This window comes from Salvelinus fontinalis, chromosome 4 (assembly GCF_029448725.1).
Source record: "Salvelinus fontinalis isolate EN_2023a chromosome 4, ASM2944872v1, whole genome shotgun sequence".
Lineage (NCBI taxonomy): Eukaryota > Metazoa > Chordata > Actinopteri > Salmoniformes > Salmonidae > Salvelinus > Salvelinus fontinalis.
In genome coordinates this window covers 27,739,317-27,765,741 of record NC_074668.1, presented here as the reverse complement: position 1 = coordinate 27,765,741, position 26,425 = coordinate 27,739,317, and the positions used below count along the sequence as shown (strand labels likewise).

At 45.6% G+C, this 26,425-nt stretch overlaps 1 protein-coding gene across 10 annotated transcripts in view; it reads right to left on the bottom strand.

Annotated features, from left to right (window-relative positions):
• The window catches only part of LOC129853455 (autism susceptibility gene 2 protein-like), a 412,695-nt gene that overhangs the window by 139,568 nt on the left and 246,702 nt on the right, over window positions 1-26,425 (bottom strand). The gene's annotated exons all lie outside the window — the stretch shown is intronic.

The window sequence follows — 26,425 nt, the reverse complement described above, 5'->3', positions numbered from 1 at the left end:
TCTCTCACTACAATGGGAAGTGAAGTTGTGGAAACAGGAGTGGACCAGTTGGTCAGACCTCCTGGACCTCACAGTGGGGGAGCCAGGGAGAAAAGAGAAAAGCTATTCACGTAAAGAGCCATAGAGAAGAGAAGAAGAGAAGGTCCCCTGAAAAACACTGCCTGCCTGGCTTCAATCTGTCAATTAAGTTTCTGTGGCAACATATTTAAGTGCCCCTCTTTATTTTGTTTAACTCCTTTTCAGAGCCCCGGCACAAAGGGAGACTTTGGGTCAAAGGAGGCACAGCGGCCCTTTGTGTTGTAGCGTGGTGGGTCCAAATGTATAATTAAGTAACGAGTACCAATCAGCACTACAGAACAGACCTGGGTTCAAATACTAGGCAAAATCTTTCAAAAACAGTTAGCATTTGCTTTAGTCTGCCTTGAAGTGCAGGACGGGGCGGGATTTGCACTTTTGCGACTATTCTATTTGTTCGATTGCACCTGGAAAACTCAATCAAGCCCAGCTTCACTATTTGAAATGATTTCAAATAGTATTTGAACCCAAGCCTGCTATAGTCCAGAGGTAAGGATATCTCCAGAGAGCTACTCTTATGCCCTTGAATCTTCCCATTCGGTGAGTGAATGACAGAATACTTTTTCTGAATGGGGAGAGTGGTAAGTCAAGAGATTCTGTGGCTCAACATGATATGAATGACTATGTGTGTGCGTGTTACATCTGTCTATGTAACATCTTAAGGCTATGCTGAGGTCCTAACCTTCCATTTTGAGCCATTCTTACAGAAGAAAGGGAGTTTAAACATTTACACCGGAGGTCAGATCAATGAAAAAGAGAGAACACAGTTGTTAATGCATTGATTTCCTTTCTATAGCTTTTGATCATTGTTGATAGTATTCAGAGGCAGTGAGTGAATAAGAGAGAGACTGGGAGACACATATATAGCGAGAGAGAAACAGAAAGAGAATGAGAAAGAGAGGGAAAGACAGGAAATCAAATGGCCATGACTTTGGAAAGCATGGTTAAATGTTCCATTGTATACAATCAGTTGTGTGTGTGTGTGTGTGTGTGTGTGTGTGTGTGTGTGTGTGTGTGTGTGTGTGTGTGTGTGTGTGTGTGTGTGTGTGTGTGTGTGTGTGTGTGTGTGTGTGTGTGTGAGAGAGTTCAGGATTAGAGAAAAAAAGCCTGTTTGCTGTCTGTACCTTAATTCTCCAGGGAATGTTTGCAAACCCTAATTTCGGGGCTTTACTTGTCAAAATACATTATAGGTACATGGTATTAAAGAAACTGGAAGTGGCTTAGGCTCCCTGTCAATCAACTTCCCATTCAGCATTGGGAGTTCTCTGCAAATTGATTGTCACACATTTCTACCCAGATGAGCCTGTTACTGACTCAACACAACCTGTAATCAAGCAGCATTTGTCTCTCTCTCACCACTCAGTCATTTTTTTTTTTTTTATCACCACTTTCAAAAAAACTGCAGACTTTCTCCTAGATTTGCCTGTTGACGTTGCCCCTGGAAGTAAATGGATCCTGGTTTGAGATCATACCCATGGAACTGGGAGAAATGTGTTCTTAGTATGCACCACAACGGCTGCCTGCTGCTGCCCGGGCGGCTCACACAGTGATGCTAGTTCCCCCTGTTATTGGGGCCGGGCTGAAACCCTGGATGTGCGGTGGAGAGGAACAGGTGGATTCCCCAAGCACAGACCTGCAGGCTGGTCTTACTGAGGATGAGGATGAGAGCAGAGGATAAGGGAGCCACAGAGTGCTGCTGCCAGTGCACTGGAGAGGAGGAGAAGAAAAAATAATATCGAAATAGCACAGCAGGGCTCTCATCCCCCCCCTCACCAATCTCTTTAAGAGACATTTCCTGCAGCAGAGTGTAAATGGAGGACTAAAGGAAGGATGGAGTTTCTCAGCAGGATAGGAGTTTCAAGTCAAAAGCGACAAAAAAACAACAGCATTAAACACATAGTGGAGACATGGAGGTGGCTCCTGAGGAGATGAACGAGGTCTGTCAGGGCTGTGTTTGGTTAGCATGGGTCCAGGCTATAACTACATCCTATTATAGGTCTACGCTGAGTCTATGTTAGGTCTACATTGGGCCGATGTGGGAAAGGCCTACAGTGGGGGCTGCATTAGGCCAATGCCATCCTGTACAACAGGGTTCTCTCACTGTTCAACTGAGAAGAGATCCTCTGTGCTGTAGCAGTCAACTAGGGCCAAGCCAGGAGAGGGAACACATCAGCCAAATGGGGAAAATGGAAAACCACGAACACACCAACCTCCCCTAACCAACAGCAGGACGGCAGGCCAGGCCAGTCAGAGGGGGCGTCGTTAAAAACCGAGAGATATGTTGCTCGCAAAATTCCCTGACAGGAGCCCCAGTGGGTCCACCCTCTCATGGATATTCAAAAACAACCCCCACCAAAGAAGAAAAAAATGAGAGAAGATAGAGAAAACCTGGCTACTGGTTCAGAGGCAGGCGGAGCGAGGAGCAACATCTGCACCTGGCAACCGCTGCCGCAGCGAGAAGAAATCAGGGAATAGCTTCACCGGATGACTCAGGCTCCCTTCCCTCCCCTCCCCTCCACACCTCAGACGGATGGTTTTGACATTTACACAGCTTTCAACACTTTAGGAGCAGGAGATTTATTTTGACAGAAGAAACACCAGTCCAGACTGGACCCGGGTCGGGTCTCAGTGCTAGGCTAGCCCCAAGACGAGCCCATATCTCAGACCTGGAATGAGGCAACAGGGCTGTGGAGGGAGACAGGAGGCTTCAGGATTTTTTGTTGTTGCAGATTTTGTAATAGACATGTGGGGGAAGACAATAAGTGCTGCGCATCCCGGAACACATTAAAAAACGACTGGCCAAATTAATCACACAGTTCCACCCGTCACATTTTGAGGAGACTTGCGATAAATTTGCCTCGAAGATAGAGGGAGAAACTTTTCCGGCGACATAAATACTGGCACAGCATCAATGTCTGTCGGGGCTGTCTGCTTGAATACTGATTGGGGCCATCCTGGCTGTGAGATATCCACAAGGATGTAAAAAAAGAACGGAGGCTTGTGGCGCATACATTTCACTGCCAGCTTGTGCTCCAAAAATTCAACTGTGACATTATACTGAAACTATTCATATTTTTGCCTCAGTCAAATAAAATAGTCTCAGAAATACCACCACCCACAGATATGATAAGACCTCATATTCACTATTGACAAAGCCAAAAGAGTGAGACAGTTGGCCATCTTCATGTTGTCAGAGAGAATGGAGTCCAGGTACTGTTTTCCTCAGTCCTAAACGGCCATCTTGGTTTATTATTGGAGAACGTGGTGAAAAGCACAAATTTCATACTGTGTCAGACCTCAGAAGCACTCTCTGTAGGCCATATTGCCCATCCAGATACACAGGGATCTAATGGTAGCTTTACCCATGAAACAGCCACAATTTCCTCCACCTCAATTTCCCTCCTGTGGCTCCGGAGATGAGGTGTGTGATATTGGGTGTGTCCCAAATGTCACCGAAGCGGAAAATATTTTTGATATCTCAGATTGTTCTGGCAAGTCTCACATAGAAACTTAAGTGAGAGGAAGAATGTTTGACATGCTTTTTACATTAGTATGGCAAACCGCTTTTTAAGAAAATCATGAGTGGCCATTTTAGGCCCTTTTTAGACCTATATATGCCTCCTGTAAAACCTGATGATCCGTGTACCCTGCATGATACAGACAACATACTGGTGTCATTGTGCTCCTTCGAGTGTGCTCCAACATGTGGAATATGTTTAGATTCTGAAATACACATGTTCTAATGCATTTATTCAACATTAAAAATATTAATATTTTAAAACAACCCTTTTTGATTTTGTTCAGTTTAAGACATTGTTTGGAACAATATCATCTACAAGTACATCAAATGTCCAGAGTGGGCTCTCTGCTAATTCAATTTTATGAGCACCACCAACACAGTGGATGGCAAATGGAATCAAAGGGAATTCCTTCTGCTGGTGATTTGCTGAATATGCAATCCTAAAGGAGGGCTGTGATTGGTTAATGACTTAAAATGTAAATTTCTATGTATAAAATGGGTCATATCAATGAAAGTACAAGAGAGCCCACTCTGGATATTTGATGAGTTTGAAGAGTATATGGTTCCAGACAATATTTCAAAAATTAAGCCAAATCAAAAACAGTAGTTTTGAGATATTAATCTAAATATTTTTCATGTGTATTTCAGAATGTAGACATACTCCAGATGTTAGAGCACACTATAAGGAGTGTAATGACACCAAGGTGTTGTCTGTATCATGTACGCTTCACGGATCACTATGCATACATCATGATACAAAAATCAATAAATTGTGATACAAATGTAAAAAGCGTGTCTAACATCCTTCCTCTCAAGGAAGTTTCTAAGAATTGCCAGAACAGTCTTAGATACCAAAAATAGTTTTTGCTCCCGTTGGCGTGGAATCGCACAATAGGGTACCTTTTAGGAGACCACCAACCACCAGGCAGGCATGTTGTTAGCAGCCGCACTGGAAGTTTCTATTGCACCACAGAGCATGGCACAAGGTTAAGCACTTCTTCCTACAGGACTCACACATCCATAATTCATGGAGCCGATGTTTCTTGCATGCTCCTGTGTTTTCAGCCCCCTCTCAGTCTCAACACCATCCATGGCAGAAAGAGAGGGAGAAACATAATGATGAGTCATCGCAGAGGCTCGGGGGTGGGAGAGGTTGAGACGACGCTGAGATTATCCTGATTGTGTGACAAACAAGGGGCAAATTCGACAAATAAACCTCTCTTCTGGGCGCCAATGGAAGAGCGCACAATGCCCTGGGTTTGCTGTAAACCAAAGGCGGAGCGAAAACAAAAAATGCTAAATTTTCAATAGAGAGAGGCCAGTGGTTACGTTATGTTCTCCCACAGTAAATAAAATAGTTTACTGGCACCACAGAGTCCATAGTCTCTAACACTGGGCTTTACCGTTGACGTGACTACCAGTGTCACCGCCACTCGACCTTCTTAACCTTTGAGAAGACAAAATAACAAAATGAAGCATTTCCTCACAACCCCTCCTGGCACCTGCATATGAGTCCTGCACTCTGACTTGACCAAAGGCTCAGATCCATTCAGCCATTTGACCCTTGACCTTGCCTGGGGGCTGCATGGGAAGTCAGGGGCCTAAATTTATAAATCGTGTGTACGTACATACAGTTGAATTCGGAGGTTTACAACACACTTAGGTTGGAGTCATTAAAACTCATCTTTCAACCACTCCACACATTTCTTGTGAACAAACTATAGTTTTGGCAAGTCGGGGTTAGGACATCTACTTTGTGAATGACGCAAGTAATTTTCCCAACAATTTTTTACAGATTATTTCACGAAGAATTCACTGTATCACAATTCCAGTGGGTCAGAAGTTTACATACACTAAGTTGACTGTGCCTTTAAACAACTTAGAAAATTCCAGAAAATGATGTCATGGCTTTAGAAGCTTCTGATAGGCTAATTGACATCATTTGAGTCAATTGGAGGTGTACCTGTGGATGTATTTCAAGGCCTACCTTCAAACTCAGTGCCTCTTTGCTTGACATCATGGGAAAATTAAAGGAAATCATCCAAGACCTCAGAAAAAGGATTGTAGACCTCCACAAGTCTGGTTCATCCTCGGGAGCATTTTCCAAACGCCTGAAGGTACCACGTTCATCTGTACAAACAATAGTACGCAAGTATAAACACCATGGGACCACGCAGCCATCATACTGCTCAGGAAGGAGACGCATTCTTTCTCCTAGAGATGAATGTACTTTGGTGTGAAAAGTGCAAATCAATCACAGAACGACAGTAAAGGACCTTGTGAAGATACAGGTACAAAAGTATCTATATCCACAGTCAAACAAGTCATTTATCGACAGACCGCTCAGCAAGGAAGAAGCCACTGCTCCAAAACCGCCATAAAAAAGCCAGACTACGGTTTGCAACTGCACGTGGGGACAAAGATCATACTTTTTGGAGAAATATCCTCTGGTCTGATGAAGCAAAAACAGAACTGTTTGGCCATAATGACCATCGTTATGTTTGGTGGAAAAAGGGGGAGGCTTGCAAGCCAAAGAACACCATCCCAACCGTGAAGCACGGGGGTGGCAGCATCATGTTGTGGGGGTGCTTTGCTGCAGGAAGGACTGGTGCACTTCACAAAATAGACGGCAGGAAAATTATGTGGATATATTGAAGCAACATCTCAAGACAGCTGTCAGGAAGTTAAAGCTTGGTCGAAAATGGGTCTTCCAAATGAACAATGACCCCAAGCATACTTCCAAAGTTGTGGCAAAATGGCTTAAGGACAACAAAGTCAAGGTATTGGAGTGGCCATCACAAAGCTCTGACCTCAATCCTATAGAAAATTTGTGGGCAGAACTGAAAAAGCATGTGCGAGCAAGGAGGCCTACAAACCTGACTCGGTTACACCAGCTCTGTCAGGAGGAATGGGTCAAAATTCACCCAACTTATTGTGGGAAGCTTGTGGAAGGCTACCTTAAACGTTTGACCCAAGTTAAACAATTTAAAGGCAATGCTACCAAATACTAATTGAGTGTATGTAAACTTTCGACACACTGGGAATGTGATGAAAGAAATAAAATCAGAAATAAATAATTCTCTCTACTATTATTCTGACATTTCACATTCTTAAAATAAAGTGGTGATCCTAACTGACCTAAGGCAGGGAATTGTTACTAGGATTAAATGTCAGGAATTGTGAAAAACTGAGTTTAAATGTATTTGGCTGAGGTGTATGTAAAATTCCGATTTCAACTGTATATATCCCAAAATGTATGTGCACAAGTTTTCACGCAAAAGTTGGCATTTATAATAATTTTACTTGACTTGAGAATGTGCTCACCTCCCTGTAATCTTTAGACCATGCGTACGCACACCTGCTAGTGGTTAAAGTATTGTATTGCCAGCTGGCAGGTAGGTCAAAGTATTTGGTGCAAATGGGGGATATGATGAAAAGCTTATTCAGAAAAAACAAAAAGCAAGAAAACATATTAGCAATAATGCAGCCATTTGCCGATTGTGAGAAGAGGGGAAATCTGTGTTTTATTTTTAGAATCTAAAATAATTACACAGGAATCTTTTTCCTATTTATTTTATTTTCATAACCGTTGCAAAATAAATTCCTCACCTTTCCTGGCCGTGATGGGTTCATAATCCCGAAGGAGCCATACAACAATTACCGTGCTCATCTCTCATTTCATTGGACATAGTAGCCTACTAAATAGATACAGGAGACTATATGTATTTCAAGTTTTGCAATATCATCGGCAGCGCGGTTTATAATACAGGTATACAGTTGCATTTACCAGCTGAACAGCTGATCTTTTTCGTTGAAGTAGGCCTTAGGAAGCTACTGTAAATAGTGTAATTGACAGTCCATTTCCAGATACAGAATAAATGACTGCTAAAGATTAAAGCATTCTACCAACAAAGTAAATAGACTGGTAGCTTATGTAAAATATTGGACAGTATGAGTAGGCTACAGTATTGGTGTGTGATAGGAGCGTGACATGATTGCCTATATAATCCCAGAGCCCATACCAAGGCAGGGCATAGAAACCCAATAATCTATTGATAAACTAAATGAACAACAATTTGTCTTTTGCATGCTGTGGCCTAATGCCAATAGTTCCGAATTATACAGCAAATGAAGGGCATTATTGTCACCATAAAAGGTGAACGGAGGGTGTTTTCCAGGCAGAGTTTTAATGCTCGTTCACGGGCGCAGTTTTACGACAGGTCTGATTTATAACAGGAAACAGGCTGTGTATGCCGCTGTGCCAAGTTTCTAAATGTCAATAGTTTGGAAACGCGAAGTCTTTTCAGAATTGGTGCACGCAGATTCTTTTGGGGAAATTTACGCAACGGTTATAAATGAGGCCCCAAGTGATTACCAGGGGTCAGACCGAGGGCTGGGGATTAGGGATGTATTGATCCAGCTGAAGATGGACGCTCGGAGTGAAAAGTGCCCACGGGCGGAAATTATATCGACCACAAGAAGAAAAGGCCCCAGCTCTGATGTAAAACCATATTTGAGCTGGGGACCTCTGAGATGGCTGTACAAACAGAGAGCTGAGTTGAGAGTGAGAGCGAGAGAGAGAGAGAAAGAGAAGCATAGAGGAGAGACAGGGGCTCTGAGCAGCTCTTTACATTAGACAGACACCAAGGTTCCTTCCCTGGGAGGAGCTGACACACTTCAGGGGGCTGAATAACAGACCATGTAAATCAACCAGTGATGAAAGATATAGGCCTGACCCCCGACCCTGCCAGGCCAAGCCAAGCCAAGCATGGCTTTACAAAACCCAGATCCCGTGCAAACAGCCTCCTTCAGGGACAGCCAGCCCAGCGCTTCACTTCACTTCCAGAGCAGTGTAGAGCATGTGGTCAGAGGACAAGCAGGAGGGAGGGAAACAGAGGGGGAGATTCCCCCTTTTTTTAAATGTAAAGACTGCCTTCCCACTGTGCACACACTGGTTGAATCAATGTTGTTTCCACGTCATTTCAATGAAATTATGTTAAACTAACGTGGAATAGACATTGAATTGACGTCTGTTCCCAGTGGGTTGTGCCTTCCAACTTGAAATCCCTCAGCCTTTGCTTTCAGCACTCGCTAGGGGAGGGGGGCTGGAGGGGTGTTGGCGGTCTCTCACAGTAGTCTGGCAGGGAGAGGAGCAGACTCTAATGGGACTGATAGGAGAGAGATTGGGGAGCATTTATTCATGAGAAGAAAAAAACAAGCTGCCAAAAAGCCAGCAGAAAAGGGACTGGGAATACACAATCGTATTATGAATACGCAACAGCCCTAGGAGAGAGAAAAAAAATTGAGGTGGTAGGGGAGTACGAGAGAATTGGACAGAGAAAGAAGGGGGAAATAGAGAGAGAGAGGTGAGATAGAGAAGAATACTGATTTACCGCGTCCATTTTAGCAGCTCATCTTTCATATAGCTCCCATTGGCTTTCTGTTTTCTCCCCTGACCCTCTCCTCTCTCTCTCGCCTTTGCAGCTTCCAGATAACTCCACAACCACCACCAGTAGCAACCACCTCCCTGTCAGAGACACACACCCACCCACACACATAACCCCTGGCTTCCCTCTGTTTTAACGCGGCTCCTGGCCCCCACCGCAGAGCAGAGCTGTAGTAGCAGCAGAAAGCAGGCACTGGGCATTGGAAATTGAAGTCGGGTGTAGGAGAAATTAGCAGAGGAAGGGAGGAAATGGGATGTTGACTTGAACTGGCCCTGAGGGCAGCTGAGAGTCTCCCTTCTCAGCTCGGCTCCGCTGGCTACCTGACAGTTTGATGGAGTGAGTGGAGGCTTCCCTGAGGCCCGTCTCTCACACTGATGTAGCTCAGTGAGGAACAGATTGAGCCTCCGGGCATTGCTCTATACAGTCTCTCTCTCTCTCTCTCTCTCTCTCTCGCTCTCTCGCTCTCTCGCTCTCTCGCTCTCTCGCTCTCTCTCTCTCTCTCTCTCTCTCTCTCTCTCTCTCTCTCTCTCTCTCTCTCTCTCTCTCTCTCTCTCTCTCTCTCTCTCTCACACACACACAGAGAGAGAAAGGGGGAGGGAGACACAGACATGCAATAGACACACAAACATACACACACTGCACACATACTCCCCCTTCCCTGTAGCTCTCCCTCCCTTGGACAGCATTGTGATTAGCACTAGAGATGCTGTTAACTGAGTTCCAGCATACGCACAGGGAGAGAGAGAGAGAGAGAGAGGTAGGGAGGGAGAGTGAGTGAGAAAGAGATAAAAAAATAGGAGCTAGGGAGAGAGAGAGGGGGAGTCAGGGGCTGTGAGGGAGAAGACAATGAGAAGAGTCTTGCGGCAGCCCACTGTGCGCTGGTCAAGAGAAGCATGTGCCGCCGGGGGGCTCTACTGCTAATTTCAGGGGGCAGCCAAGCGCTTCACGCTAGACTTGTCATTCGGCCAGAGGGGCATTCATGCTGGGTGACAGCAACTGCGAAAGCAGGCCATTCTACCCCCTCCATCCCTTCCCTCTCGCCTCCGACCCTCTTTTCTCCTCTGCAATGATCAAAAACTGTCATAGGCAGGCTAAAGAATTACAAATGAGTGTCCTGTGGCACTGGCTGGGACTGGATTCAACTCTCCCTCTCTTCTCTCCTCCCTCTCTCCTCAGATGGCCAGGACAGTGTAGCTCATCTCCAACCCCCTGTCTGTCTGCAGGCTTTTGTACTGCAGCTTGCTCAACAACCAGTTAACACAGCATTAATCTACAACAAAACAAGAGGGTTAACCCCAATCACAAATCTAATAGAAATACAAAATGTGAGCTCCTGTCCTGGGATGAGCAGAGAACAGCAGCTCCCACACTAACACTGCATCCTTAATGACACCCTATTCCCTAGAAAGTGCACTAGTTTTGACCATAGGGCTCTGGGACGCACGCACAGCAAGGCCAAATCTCTCCCCTGTTACATGTTCTGTCTGTCTGTCTGTCTGTCTGTCTGTCTGTCGTAGAGATGAAACCGCTGGCCAACAGATTTAATCAGTGACATCGACTTCCAGAGGATTTGGCTTGCCCTTGGGTTACCTCTGAACTTGGATAGGAAAGGAGAACAAAGTCATTGGAAATCATTAGGGGGTAGTGTAAGGAAGACAGAGCAGAAGTCTGGTCTTCGCTGTGGTGCAAAACAAACTTGACTGAGGTGCTCATCATGAAGACTAGGCTACTGTTTAGAAAATAAAAGATCAGACACTTGTTTTCCACGGCACTATATGAGAGAGAGAGAGAGAGAGAGAGAGAGAGAGAGAGAGAGAGAGAGAGAGAGAGAGAGAGAGAGAGAGAGAGAGAGAGAGAGAGAGGAGAGAGAGAGAGAGAGAGAGAGGAGAGAGAGAGAGAGAGAGAGAGAGAGGAGAGAGAGAGAGAGAGAGAGAGAGAGAGAGGAGAGAGAGAGAGAGAGAGAGAGAGAGAGAGAGAGAGAGGAGAGAGAGAGAGGGAGAGAGGGAGAGAGAGAGACGAGAGAGAGAGAGGAGAGAGAGAGAGGAGAGAGAGAGAGAGAGAGAGAGAGAGAGAGAGAGAGAGAGAGAGAGAGAGAGAGAGAGAGAGAGAGGAAAATCGACAGGAGCAAGAGGGATGAAAGGAGGGGGGTGAGAGATGTAGTCGGTAATGAAGGGTTGGGGGTTGAATTAACCTGAGAGCAAGAAGGAAACTTCTGTTATCTTTCCAAACAAGCTATCACGAGAGATGGAGTAGGGAAGAGAGAGGGAGAAGGGAAGAGAGAGGGAGAAGGGAAGAGAGGGGTGGAGCAGGGAAGAGAGAGGGAGAAGGGAAGAGAGAGGGAGAAGGGAAGAGAGAGGGAGAAGGGAAGAGAGAGGGAGAAGGGAAGAGAGGGATGGAGCAGGGAAGAGAGAGGGAGAAGGGAAGAGAGAGGGAGAAGGGCAATTCCATGGTAACGGAATTTCATTTTAAAATGTATATCAAACAGAAACCATTTTACAGGAAGAACTGTGCACATACAAAGATTGGTAACCAAATATTTTACCATAATTCTGTTACCAAACTAAACTGCAGTTTTTCCAGTAATTCTTAATTTATTTTTTACTGTGTAAATTGTTCAAAGTGGTCATTGTGCATAGAGTTGTATGGTTTGTTAAACTTTGAAATCAATGGTTTTTGGTTGCCATCCATTTTAAAGTGAAAAATCAGAGTATCAGCGTAAATCTGTTACCGTGGAATTGCCCAGAGAGAGAGAGAGAAGCATGAGAGAGAGGGAGAAAAGAGGAGGGGGTACAGTATTCACGGTGAACATCCTCAGGCTGTGAATAATTTAGTGGAGCACTGGGAAGACGAAACAAAGACGAACACAAAACACTGGCAGCGTTTGACCCAGAGCTGCAGCTACATCAGCACACATCACAGTTGAGAGCTCCCTTTCTCTCTCGCTCCTCTCCCTCCCACTCTCTCTGTTTTTTGCTCTATCCCCTCCCTCTCTTCCTCTCTCCCCACCCCCTCCCTCTCAGAGCCAGCCAGTGAGGAAACAGCTGTGCTCTCTTCTTGTTTAGCCTCACAGTCTATGAAGACCCAACAGGATGGCTGACAACTCAGTTCCATATACATCCCACTGTCACTTCCCCCATTCATCCAGCCCCCCCCCCCCCCCCCCCCCCCCGGTCCTCAGAGAGAGGAGAGAGACATGACGCTGTCTGCCACTGCTAATACTGAAGCAGGGAAGCTGGGCTCGGCCCAACCTTCATGGAGCCCGGCCGTCCCTGCAGAGTGCAGACACAGTGCCCATCACAGTCAGGAGCTCCTCTCCTTTGCCAGACGTAGAGACAGCTCTGAGACGATGCAGCTAAAATCAGCCGGTGGATATGGCAGGGTAGGGTACCGCAGACAGTAGGGTTCTATAGTGTGGATGGAGCAGGCCTCTGCTCTCTCCGTTATTAGGGGTAGGAGAGATTAAATGGAGCTGAGTAAGCACACTTCGTCAGGGCACCATGCATCACTTCACCTGCTGAGGTGTCTGTCTGTCTGTCTGTCTGTCTGTCTGTCTGTCTGTCTGTCTGTCTGTCTGTCTGTCTGTCTGTGTGTGTGTGTGTGTGTGTGTGTGTGTGTGTGTGTGTGTGTGTGTGTGTGTGTGTGTGTATGGTGCAGTGGGCTGAGGATGGCTTCTGCGGAGGGGGGGACAGTTGGGTGGAGGGGGGTGGGTCGGCCGGAGGGGTGGGGTCCCGCCGCTCATCAACACTGCAGGGCAAGGTCATTTATTACCGTAATTAAAATGTGGCCATTTACAGTACGGAGCACCAAAAAAATCAGAGCAAAAAAACAAACAAACAAAACAAGTAACATACTTTCTAATACAAACAGCTATTCTCTCTCCCCGTCTGTCTCTCTCTCCCTCTTTGTCTTCCCTCTCTCTCCCCCTCTGTCTCCCTGACATTAATGGGAGGTCCCTTGTTTGTAAACGTGCCAAGTTGTGTGCACCACCGCAGGCTGTCTATTACAGCAGGCCTCTGGGATGCCTGCTCCATATGGCGCCACATATGGCACTCAGCAGCATCAATTAATGTTGTTATAATACAGATTTTTATCAGCTGTGTTTTCACTCCTTCCCTCCTCTCTTTTACCTTCGATTCTCTTCATTTCGTCCCACTCTCTCCCCCTACCTCCTTTGCGTGTGTACGTGCGTGCGTGTGAAGCTTTCGCCCGCCTTCCTTTCCCTGATTCCTCACAACCTGTCTTATCCCCTATCAGAGAAGTTGGGCTTTTGAGCTCACCTGTCAAAGCTGCGTGGTGCTATAGAACCACATTCAAAGGCCCTGAAACATGGGGCTTTTGCTCCCTCCTGCTTTCATGCACTAGCTACAAAAGTTGCACAATTGTCAACGTGTCAGATTCTCCTACAGCAAAGGAAAGAAAAGCTTCTGAAATAGAAAAACTGCAAAAAGTTGAAAACACTTCAAGTGTACCAGGAAGGGAAATTGTGATGATGTAAATGTATAATAGTGACTATGGGGGTTGGATGAGTCCTTTATTCATCTCTTCTACCTCCTGTAGTGGTCACATCGGGTCAGCATTAGGCCTTATCAGAAGGTGTGCCTTAAGTGTGTACAGTACAAAGCCATCCTCACACAGACAGACACAACGGAATGGGGTGACTTTGGTGTCTTGATCTGACGGGGAGGAGAACAAGAGAGCAGCAGAAAGCGGTGGCGGTGTGGCGGAGTGGTGCTCAAAGGGCTCCCACGCCAACACGCGCAGCAAGCTTCATCAGACAACGAAAGAACGAGAGAACGCCACAATTAGAGGAGAGATCACTGGCAGCCCGGTGAGGAACGCTCCTCCCGAAACAAGAGCCCCCCCCCCCCCTTAACAGAACGTGACACTCTGGTTTTGAGGAAGAACACTCTCAAAGGGGCTTTAAAACGTTACGGCTTGGCTAATCACTCTCAGGATGAAAGAGTTCCGAGGTGAGGAGCGGCGTGTACGGCGGCGGCATCCGCGGAGGAGTGGGGAGAAGACGGGGAGCTTCCTCATTCGGATTCTTCTGATACCTGATTCTGATTGTTTTGTTCCAGCACTGCCAGGCAATGGAGGCAAGCAAGGCAGGCCCGTTTGAAGGTGCAGTCAGACTCATGCTTTGTAGTGATATCTCCAGCAGCGCAATCTCATTACCGTGTGATGTTAGGAGGAGAGACGCAGCGCAGGGGTGGATTGTCATCGCATAGCTGTCAAAAGTTCCAAAAGGGAATAGAGATCCACTGACTAACTTCTCTGATCTATTACTGTATATTTCCCAGACTAGGCTTTAGCTTAGCATGCTAACACAGTCTCGTGTCACACAGGAGCCGGGAGTTAGAACCGCGGTAAGGCACACTAAGGCAAATTAAGCACTGCCTGTAACATACATCTAATGTCCAAACCCCAGATGCAACTATAAATACTCTGTAATCCCTAATCTCTACGGTGGTGTTTGTTTCACTTCACGGTGGTTCACTTTCTGTTACAGTACATCTACTTAATTTGAACACAGAGTGTATTACACAGTCTTAAGGTACAAACACAACTACAAACAAGAAGCTATTTGTGTTTTGAAGGTGAACAAGTTCCAGAGGGCAACAACATCCCACACCTCTCTTAAACTGGGTCGAGATCTCAGCTCAGAGGTTTTACTTCCTATTAAATAATCCTTGCCAGTTCCTTTTGGGTGTCCTCTCTAAGTTGATTTCACACGGGTCCCTCAGACCAAGCCTTCCGACGAAAAGTTGCTTTATTCTGTTGAAGAGGCCAGCCAGAACCAGGGATTGATTGAGAAAAGAGCCCGGTTACCATGTGAACCCGGCCTGTTGCTGGGGAGACCGTCACAAAGTGCTTCCTGGGTAATTCTCGAGGTCACTGGTTTGGTTTGCGCTTGGCCGTGTGGTGCAGATGGGTCCACCCTCATTCAAGGCCCAGCGGGAGCTCTTTCATTAGGCACCGTGAATACCCTCATTCATCCCCACAACCTCAATTGGTCACGCTGTGTCTATGCACAGGGCCCGGGACAAACGTCCCCCCCCCCCCCCCACCCACCCACCTTCGTCATGGTGTTTTTTTGTTCTGGCTCATCAAAGGTATTGTCAAGCCTCAGGCCACAAACTTGAGACTCACAAACACACCAGTCAACACATACAGATTTGTGCTGGCCTGCAGAAACAGAGGAAAGGTAAGAGACTAACATTCCTTTGTTTTTTGATGTTGTTTCTAAACTTTTCAAAATGACATTCGTGACCCAGCTCCATTAATGGTACGCGATATTGGGATCAAAAAATCGCACAATCTCATAACAGCCCTACATGAGACAACAACTCTGACTTCCCATCGGTAACATACTGTACCACACTCCTGCTCACCGTTCAGCCTGCTGTATTCTGCAGAGTCGAGCTCATAGAATGAAATAGGACATGCTGGCCTTGTTGTAGCGTAGCATTCATGCTGCTGTGTTCTCCATAGAGAGAGCCTAGCTGAACAGCCTAGTTGAGCTCTGCTCTGGGCCATTCCAGTGCTAAGCCTCTCTGTCTGTCTGCTGAGCTGGGGCACTGCTGAAATGTAATGGATGTGCTTATCCCATGCAGCTGCTGGGTGGTTCGGCCCTTCATTCTCCCCTTCGCCTCATCCCAGGCTCTAAGAGAGTCTCAGGTCTCTCCTAGTGAGAAGTGACTAATTGCGTCTAGTTGTTATCGTCCCTGGAATGAGATCTGATTCAAGCAGTGACAGGCTGTGCAATCACTTATTCCCCCCCCCCCGTCTTTCCCTCCTCCACGAGGTTTACCCTTCCGCTTCTCAGCCTACCGGGCTGTAAAATTGAGCGGACGCCGGGCAGGATACGGCATGAGACCTGGCATCTTTTTCCGCTGACGCTAACCTTGAGAAGAAGGGCTGCCTGCATGCAGCACCAGAGAAGGAGAAGGAGAGGCAGCCATCTTGGACTGGAGAATGAGAGGAGGAGGAGGTGGAGGGGGTGGAATGACACTCCTTTATAAATCAGAGGACAACCTCCAAGAGGGAAGGAGGATGACAACAGAGTCCATATGAGCACAGGCAGGGGGTGTGGGGTGTGTACCCATAACAAAACATAGCAGGAGTCCTCAGTGATGTTTAATGCACCATTATATCCCACATTGGCTGCCGCTAGAAACAAGATGGCGGCAGGGTGGAAGACAGGTTTGATTAAGACTGGAGGCTTGTTTCCATTGATGCTCAGGAAGGCGCATGGCTGATGCGCAAGACAGAGAGAGAGAGACAGAGAGAGAGACAGAGCGAGAGGGAGAGAGACAGAAACAGAGACAGAGAGAGAGACAGAGACAGAGAGAGAGACAGAAACAGAGACAGAGACAGAGAGAGAGACAGAAACAGAGACAGAGACAGAGAGAGAGACAGAGCGAGAGGGAGAGAGACAGAAACAGAGACAGAAACAGAGAGAGAGACAGAAACAGAGACAGAGACAGAGACAGAGAGAGAGACAGAAACAGAGACAGAGACAGAGAGAGAGACAGAAACAGAGACAGAGACAGAGAGAGAGACAGAGCGAGAGGGAGAGAGACAGAAACAGAGACAGAAACAGAGAGAGAGACAGAAACAGAGACAGAGACAGAGAGAGAGACAGAAACAGAGACAGAGACAGAGAGAGCGAGACAGAGCGAGAGGGAGAGAGACAGAAACAGAGACAGAAACAGAGACAGAAACAGAGACAGAAACAGAGACAGAAACAGAGACAGAAACAGAGACAGAGACAGAGAGAGAGACAGAGCGAGAGGGAGAGAGACAGAAACAGAGACAGAAACAGAGACAGAGACAGAGAGAGAGACAGAGATAGCATTTGGCTCTTTATTAGAGGTGATTAGTCTTTTCTCTCCTCCTCCTCTTGTCTTCCTTTAGTAATGTGCTATCTGTTATCCCCTACCTGCATTCCACTATGCCACCTCGAGCCTCAACTAGTACAAACAATGGATTGCGCTACGATGAACAACTTCCATTTTCCACGTAATATTTAAAAAATGTAATTTCTTTAAAAAGAAAATAACATCCCCTATTGCCTATCGTGTTAAGGAAAACAAAGGAGTCTTAAAATTAAATCAACTCTTGCGTGAGGCATATTTTAAACCCCAGCAATCATTTACCATGTAGAAAGAAACACAACAAAACAACCCCCAGCCATGATCTCAGCCCCTGTTCTAGAGAACAAACCCTCCATCCTCCTCCTCATCCCTCCATCCTCCTCCTCATCCCTCCATCCCTAACACATGATATTAGTGCTGTGAGATGGTCTCTCCACAAGAGATTAACCAGGTTAAAACTCCCAGGCAGCTCTCTGGTGGGGCCGCTCTCCCAACTCTGGGGTCTGCACTATCATTTGCAGGGAAATGTCTTCAGTAATGAAGACTCCAGGCCCATAAATCCTACTGGCCTCGCCTTCCTTTCCTCGCCTTCCAACTCCATTGAACAGCTAGTAAAAATTCCCTTTAAAAAATTCATAGAGCAATTTTACCTCAAATCCCTCCCCGCAAGCACAATTATGGAACTTTCATCTCAATTGATTTATGTGCTGGACAGGGGAAGAAAAAACAGGCTGTAAATCATTGTTTTTAAAGGGAAGGAGTGCTTAGGCCTTTAACAACCAGGCAGGCGGGCAGGCGGGCGGGCGGGCAGGCAGGCAGGCATACAAGCTGCGTGTTACAGTGGGAGGAGAGAAGAGTGGGAGGAGATGAAAGGGAAGGAGGAGGGAGGATGGGAAAGACAGGGGGGTATGGGAGCGTAACGGAGAGGGAGCGAAGGGAGAGGGGGGAAGCTATTCCACTTGATTAATAACACTAATCAAATTATACAGTGTTCCACTGTGCCCTGAAATCTGGGGCCATAATGTGTTCTAATGGCGAGGTTCATGGAGCTAAACTTCAGGAGGGAAACACCTTGCCACCGCTTCTGACTGCTGCACATCTTAATGAAGGCAGTAAAACCCCCATTTCCAGCAGCCGTGCCCGCAATGAAAGAAGAGATTGTACTGTAGTACTGCGCCCTGGCTCCACATACTGTTGCAAAAATGGAAGACTCTAACAAAAGACTGAGCAAGAGAGAGAGAGGTGGTGGGGGTTAAGAATATCGGGGCAATAAGAGACATCTATCTGAGGGGATTTAAAGGAGAGAGCCGCACCAGAAATAAGTGGATGTGGTGGCAGAGGAATTGGTGGTCCTTCTGAATGATTTATTTTGGGCGAGAAGCCCGCCTTTGACACGCGCAATCTCCTGCCTGCTTAGGGATAAGCCGGCCTGCTTTGCTACGACTGTTATCCTTAAAGGGTCTGACAACAGCCACATTTCATTACTAGTTTACGACTGATGTGCCTAACCACAGCCTCCATCCATCCAGGCCTCCCTCTATTCATCAACACACACCCTGTCTGCACAGCTCCTGGTAGCTCCTGCGTCTTCTCGGAAGTCCAGAAACAACAGCCATTGGTCAACTCGACTAAAAGATGGGCAGGATGCTGGATACTGATAGAACAAAGGAATAGGGCCAAGGCCTTGGCTGTCTTCTAACCTCTGAATCTACTTGTAAGCTGAGTGGAACACAGCAACTCTGCTGTGCGTGGTTTCATTTATCCCATCTCTAGACACGTAGAAGAAGAAAAAGAACAAAGAAAAGAAAAAAAGAAAAAAAGAGAAACATTACGGTTTGGATTAAATCAGGTAAATTACACCGCGATGAAAACAATCAGATCAGCTGTGATGTCTCAATAAAAGCAAACATTATTTTAGTCTTGAGGCGGATTTCATGTGGGAAATCAAACTAACAAACCTGAGAAAACACAGATTGTTACTGTTATTATTATCATAATTACGTCTCGTGTGTTTTTTTTGTACGTGCGAGCCGGCAGCCTCAATCGGGATGAAATGGCGTTTTAATTTGACGGAGCTTCCTGTTTAAACTGGCTCCGTTTCTATTTCCACACAAACAGTTTGGCTGTCGCTGTGCAGAAAACTCAATCAGGCCGAATTACATGTCTATCAGATCAAAATGTAATTGATTTGAAAGGCGACATGATATATAACTACATGACAGTGAAGGCACAGTGGGAGTCTCCGTAGGGATCAGCCTATGGGGAACTAATTAACGCTAGCTAGGTTCTGAATTATTGAGTACTAAACTAAAGCAGTGACATTGAGGAATAGGAATCCACCATAACAACTTCTTAAGTGTTTGTCTCAACTTACAGCGGGGCAACCCAAGACGTCTGTGGGCCCGCCCGCACATCAATATTACAGTGAGTGATGTTGTAATGGTCCATAATTGAAAGGGTTCATAAAGGTGGGGTCAGGTCAGAGCGTACATACAAGTCATCCTATCTCTCTCTCTCTCTCTGTCTGTAACGCTTCAGACACATCATCCTATATCTCTCTCTCTCTCTCTGTAACGCTTCAGACACATCATCCTATCTCTCTCTCTCTCTCTCTCTCTCTGTAACGCTTCAGACACATCATTCTATCTCTCTCTCTCTCTCTGTAACGCTTCAGACACATCATCTCTCTCTCTCTCTCTCTTTCTGTAACACTTCAGACACATCATCCTATCTTTCTCTCGCTCTGTAACGCTTCAGACACATCATCCTATCTCGCTCTCTCTCTCTGTAACGCTTCAGACACATCATCCTATCTCTCTCTCTCTCTCTGTAACGCTTCAGACACATCATCCTATCTCTCTCGCTCTCTCTGTAACACTTCAGACACATCATCACTCTCTCTCTCTGTAACGCTTCAGACACATCATCCTATCTCGCTCTCTCTCTCTGTAACGCTTCAGACACATCATCCTATCTCTCTCTCTCTCTCTGTAACACTTCAGACACATCATCTCTCTCTCTCTGTAACGCTTCAGACACATCATCCTATCTTTCTCGCTCTCTCTGTAACACTTCAGACACATCATCTCTCTCTCTCTCTCTGTAACGCTTCAGACACATCATCCTATCTCTCTCACTCTCTCTGTAACGCTTCAGACACATCATCCTATCTCTCTCGCTCTCTCTCTAACACTTCAGACACATCATCTCTCTCTCTCTCTCTCTCTGTAACGCTTCAGACACATCATCCTATCTCTCTCTCTCTCTCTCTCTCTGTAACACTTCAGACACATCATCTCTCTCTCTCTCTCTCTCTGTAACGCTTCAGACACATCATCCTATCTCTCTCGCTCTCTCTCTAACACTTCAGACACATCATCTCTCTCTCTCTCTCTCTGTAACGCTTCCGACACATCATCCTATCTCTCTCTCTCTCTCTCTGTAACACTTCAGACACATCATCCTATCTCTCTCGCTCTCTCTCTAACACTTCAGACACATCATCTCTCTCTCTCTCTCTCTCTGTAACGCTTCAGACACATCATCCTATCTTTCTCGCTCTCTCTGTAACACTTCAGACACATCATCTCTCTCTCTCTCTGTAACGCTTCAGACACATCATCCTATCTCTCTCTCTCTCTCTCTCTGTAACACTTCAGACACATCATCTCTATCTCTCTCTCTCTCTGTAACGCTTCAGACACATCATCTCTATCCCTCTCTCTCTCTCTCTCTCTCTCTCTGTAACTCTTCAGACACATCATCCTATCTCTCTCTCTCTCTCTCTCTCTGTAACGCTTCAGACACATCATCTCTATCTCTCTCTCTCTCTGTAACGCTTCAGACACATCATCTCTATCTCTATCTCTCTCTCTCTCTCTGTAACTCTTCAGACACATCATCCTATCTCTCTCTCTCTCTCTCTGTAACTCTTCAGACACATCATCCTATCTCTCTCTCTCTCTCTCTGTAACGCTTCAGACACATCATCTCTATCTCTCTCTCTCTCTCTCTCTCTCTCTGTAACTCTTCAGACACATCATCCTATCTCTCTCTCTCTCTCTCTGTAACTCTTCAGACACATCATCTCTATCTCTCTCTCTCTCTGTAACACTTCAGACACATCATCTCTATCTCTCTCTCTCTCTCTCTCTCTCTCTCTCTCTCTCTGTAACTCTTCAGACACATCATCTCTATCTCTCTCTCTCTCTGTAACGCTTCAGACACATCATCTCTATCTCTCTCTCTCTCTCTCTCTCTCTGTAACTCTTCAGACACATCATCACTCTCTCTCTCTCTCTCTGTAACGCTTCAGACACATCATCATATATCTTTCTCTCTCTGTAACGCTTCAGACACATCATCCTATCTCTCTCTCAAACACGTCATCCTATCTCTCTCTCATACAATTCATCCTCTCTCTCTCTCTCTGTAACTCTTCAGACACATCATCCTATCTCTCTCTCTCTCTCTCTCTCTCTCTGTAACGCTTCATACACATCATCCTATCTCTCTCTCAAACACGTCATCCTATCTCTCTCATACAATTCATCCTCTCTCTCTCTCTCTCTCTCTCTCTCTCTCTCTCTCTCTCTCTCTCTCTCTCTCTCTCTCTGTAACGCTTCATACACGTCATCCTATTTCTTTCTCTCGTCTCTGTAATGCATGTTATAAAGTTGGGGTCAGTGCGTACGCATATTATTTATTATTTCATTATTTAGCGTGTCTCTGACACGCTACTCCTGTGCAATGATGTCACATCCTATCTCTATGTTGTTTTAGTAGGCAAACCACCACTGAGACCGGAGTGAAAAGGTTAGCAGTTAGCTAGCATTAGATCCCAGTAGCAGCACACCACATACTGTGCCTAGTATGAGAGCTTTATCCCTGTCTCTGTATGTGCTAGTACTAAAGTAGACACAAAGAGCTAAAATGAGACAGTAGCAGGCATTCTCTGCTCTGGGGGACCCAGTATGCTCTCTCTCTTTCCCTCTCTCTGTCTGAAACCCAGCATGTCACCCTGACCCTGAAACCCACAGGGCCTCCCTGAACCTCAAGCTTGCAGCAGGGGCCCTGTGGAGAAGATAAAGATATAAGCCAGCACAGCGCTGTACGGTGCGGCCTCCACATCCCTGAGGTGCCCAGTGGCTGTCTACTCCCCCTGAGAGACTGGAAGAGCCATACTCCCCTCTCTGTTCTCTCTCTCTCTTTCTGTCTCTCTTTTTCCCCTTCTGCTAGCTTACCCAGAAAATGAGAACTCAATTAATTCCGGGGAAATGAGGACGAAGGAGGAGGAGGCCCTGGAGCCCTGAGAGAGAGAGTGAAAGAGAGAGAGAGAGAGAGAGAGCAAGAGAGAGAGAGAGAGAGAGAGAGCACAGTGGAGCTCCCTGTCGATTCTGTGGCCTGGTTAAGGCAAACACAGGCAGAGCTGTGACTGGGTGCATAGGGGAGCAGAGGAGTGAGGTGTGCATTAAGTCTTTATTAAGTTAATCCTGTCTACAGTTCAAACATGGCTGATGAAAGTCCCTCATTAAAGAGCCAAGCGGAGCGAAGGGGGGCTATGTACACGAACCAGTCACAATGGGACGGACAGACAGACAGACAGACAGACAGACAGACAGACACAGACAGACAGACAGTGAGAGAGTGAGAGTGTGAGAGAGAGTAGGCGGAGCATGAACTCAAAGCCCTGAGATGTAATTTAAAAAAAGCTGACACTCAATACCACCCAATACTTGGACATAAAGTGCCATCAGAAAGTATTCACACCCCTTGACTTTTTCCACATTTGTTAATCATTTCAGGAAACTAGGTGCACGTCACTACTTCACAGGAGAGGCAGTTTTAAGGCAGAAATGCATTCTGGAGCATGTGAACTTTCATGTGCGTTAATAACAGATGTGTATGCCATGTGCAAATATGAATACAATTGTTAAAATATGAGCCTAGTTGGTTTAGCCACGGAAAAAAACAGGAACCTTCCAGCTAGCTATGATTGGCTGAGATAATGAATGGGCTGGACATGCTGAGAGACGAATTTGGATTGGTCTGCCATGTAGCAGGCTTCTGGCTATATCCTGAGCTTAGTATGTGTAGATCATCCTTTCTACTGCGTTTTTTTGAAAGATATCATGAAGAACGGCAAAAGTTACAGCATTTATTTCACATGACCCATCAATTTAGACAAGTGCGTCTGGGTAAGAATCATCTAATTCTTATAAAATATTTATACAATATTTATCTGGATACTTTCTATTTTTGATATTGCTACTATGCAAATATGCAAGTAACTATTTCACTGTACCATTTAAAGCTCCTGTATCCTGTGCATGTGACAAATAAACTCTCAATTTTATTTGATATAGTGTGTGTTTACCAGAAACGGCAATGTGAAGAACAACATGATCTGCACAAAAATCCGATTAGGATATAGGCCAAGGACTAGATAGTGTATAGCTACTACTTTCACCAATTTTAGTCTTGAAATCTTCGTTGTTTACTACACTACCTTACTCCCTCTGTTTAGCACATGGCCTCATGTGACTCCTTAAAGAGATGGGTGAGGCTAAGGCTTGTGAATGATGCTGTGTGAACGATGCTGAATGGGTGTAGAAAAAGAGCTCTCCAGTAGGTGTACCAAAACATTCAAGTGCCATTTTCTCAAAAGTGGAGTTACAAGTTTATCAACAGTCAAAGCATAATTACTTCACCATTGTTCCTCAACTGCAGTGTATGATATACAATATTCTATCGCTGAGTCTCTACTTTTATCAAATGTAGAAAAAAACATAATTTCAAATGTTGCTACATAGGATCGAATCGAGCCGATCGGTCACATTTTGTTGTGTTACAAAGTGGGATTAAAATTGATAGAATTGTAATTTGTCGTCAACTATTTACACAAAATACCATGTAATGTCAAAGTGGAGGAAACATTTGAAAATGTGTATAAAATTCATGAAAATAAAACACTAACATATCTAATATAATATATCTTGATTAGATAAGTATTCAACCCCCTGAATCAATACATGTTAGAATCACCTTAGGTAGTGAGTACAGTTGAGTCTTTCTGGGTAAGTCGCCAAGCGCTTTGCACACCTGAATTGTATAATATTTGCATATATTTACTTTTTACTCTTCAATCTCTGTCAAGTTCTTTGCTGATCATTGCTAGACAGCCTTTTCAAGTCTTGCCATATTTAAGTCAAAACTGTAACTAGGCCACTCAGGAACATTCAATGACATCTTGGTAAGCAACTCCAGTGTAAATTTGGCCTTGTGTTTAAGATATTTTTACATTTTAAATTTTATTTCACCTTTATTTAACCAGGTAGGCTAGTTGAGAACAAGTTCTCATTTGCAACTGCGACCTGGCCAAGATAAAGCATAGCAAATCGACACATACAACAACACAGAGTTACACATGGAATAAACAAAACATAGTCAATAATACAGTAGAACAAAAGAAAACAAAAAGTCTATATACAGTGAGTGGAAATGAGGTAAGATAAGGGAGTTAAGGCAATAAATAGGCCATGGTGGCGAAGTAATTACAATATAGCAAATAAACACTGGAATGGTAGATGTGCAGAAGATGAATGTGCAGCTCTTTCAGAACATCAGCTATCTGGATTTGGGTGAAGGAGAAATGGTGGGGGCTTGGGCGGGTTGCTGTAGAGGGTGCCAGGCAGTTGACCGGAGTAGGGGTAGCCAGGTGGAAAGCATGGCCAGCCGTAGAGAAATGCTTATTGAAATTCTCAATTATAGTGGATTTATCGGTGGTAACAGTCCTAGCCTCAGAGCAGTGGGCAGCTGGGAGGAGGTGCTCTTATTCTCCATAGACTTTACAGTGTCCCAGTGAGTTTGTACTACAGGATGCAAATTTCTGTTTGAAAAAGCTAGCCTTAGCTTTCCTAACTGCCTGTGTATATTTGTTCCTAACTTCCCTGAAAAGTTGCATATCACAGGGGCTGTTCGAGGCTAATGCAGAATGCCACAGGATGTTTTTGTGCTGGTCAAGGGCAGACAGGTCTGGAATGAACGAAGGACTATACTCTTCCTAGTTCAAATTTGTTTTAATAGAGCATGCTTATTTAAGATGTTGAGGAAGACACTTTTAAAGAATAACCAGGCATCCTCTACTGACGGGATGAGGTCAATGTCATTCCAGGATACCCCGGCCAGGTCGATTAGAAAGGCAGGCTCGCAGAAGTGTTTTAGGGAGAGTTTGACAGTGATGAGGGGTGGTCGTTTGATTGCAGACCACATACGAATGCAGGCAATGAGGCAGTGATCGCTGAGATCTTGATTGAAAACAGCAGAGGTGTATTTGGAGGGCGAGTTAGTTAGGATGATATCTATGAGGGTGCCCGTGTTTACGGATTTGGGGTTGTACCTGGTAGGTTCATTGATAATTTGTGTGAGATTGAGGGCATCAAGCTTAGATTGTAGGATGGCCGGGGTGTTATGCATGTCCCAGTTTAGGCCACCTAGTAGCACGAGCTCAGAATATAGATGGGGGGCAATCAATTCACATATGGTGTCGAGGGCACAGCTGGAGGCAGAGGGTGGTCTATAGCAAGCGGCAACGATGAGAGGCTTGTTTCTGGAAATATACATTTTTAGAAGTAGAAGCTCAAATTGTTTGGGTACAGACCTGGATAGTAAGACCGAACTCTGCAGGCTATCTTTGCAGTAGATTGCAATACCGCCCCCTTTTGGCAGTTCTATCTTGGCGGAAAATGTTGTAGTTAGGGATGGAGATGTCAGGTTTTTGGTGGTTTTCCTTAACCAGGATTCAGACACGGCTAAGACATCTGGGTTGGCAGAGTGTGCTAAAGCAGTGAGTAAAACAAACTGAGGGAGTAGGCTTCTAATTTTAACATGCATGAAACCAAGGCTTTTACGGTTATAGAAGTCAACAAATGAGAGCACCTGGGGAGTGGGAGTGGAGCTAGGCACTGCAGGACCTGGATTAACCTCTACATCACCAGAGGAACAGAGGAGAAGTAGGATAAGGCTATTGCTAAAGGCTATACGAACTGGCCATCTAGCACGTTCGGAACAGAGAGTAAAAGGAGCAGGTTTCTGGGCACGATAGCATAGATTCAAGGCATAGTGTACAGACAAAGGGAAGGTAGGATGTGAGTACATTGGAGGTAAACCTAGGCATAGAGTTATGATGAGAGAGATATAGTCTCTAGAGACGTTTAAACCAGGTGATGTCATCGCATATGTAGGAGGTGGAACAACATGGTTGGTTAAGGCATATTGAGCAGGGCTAGAGGCTCTACAGTGAAATAAGACAGTAATCACTAACCAGGACAGTGATGGACGAGGCATATTGATATTAGAGAGAGGCATGCGTAGCCAAGTGATCATATGGGTCCAGTGAGTGGTTGGGCTGGCTGGGGACACGTTAGCACGTTAGCTGGCTGGGGACACGCTTCAGACAGTTAGCAGGCCGGGGCTAACAAGCTAGCAGTTAGTAGGCTGGGGCTAAC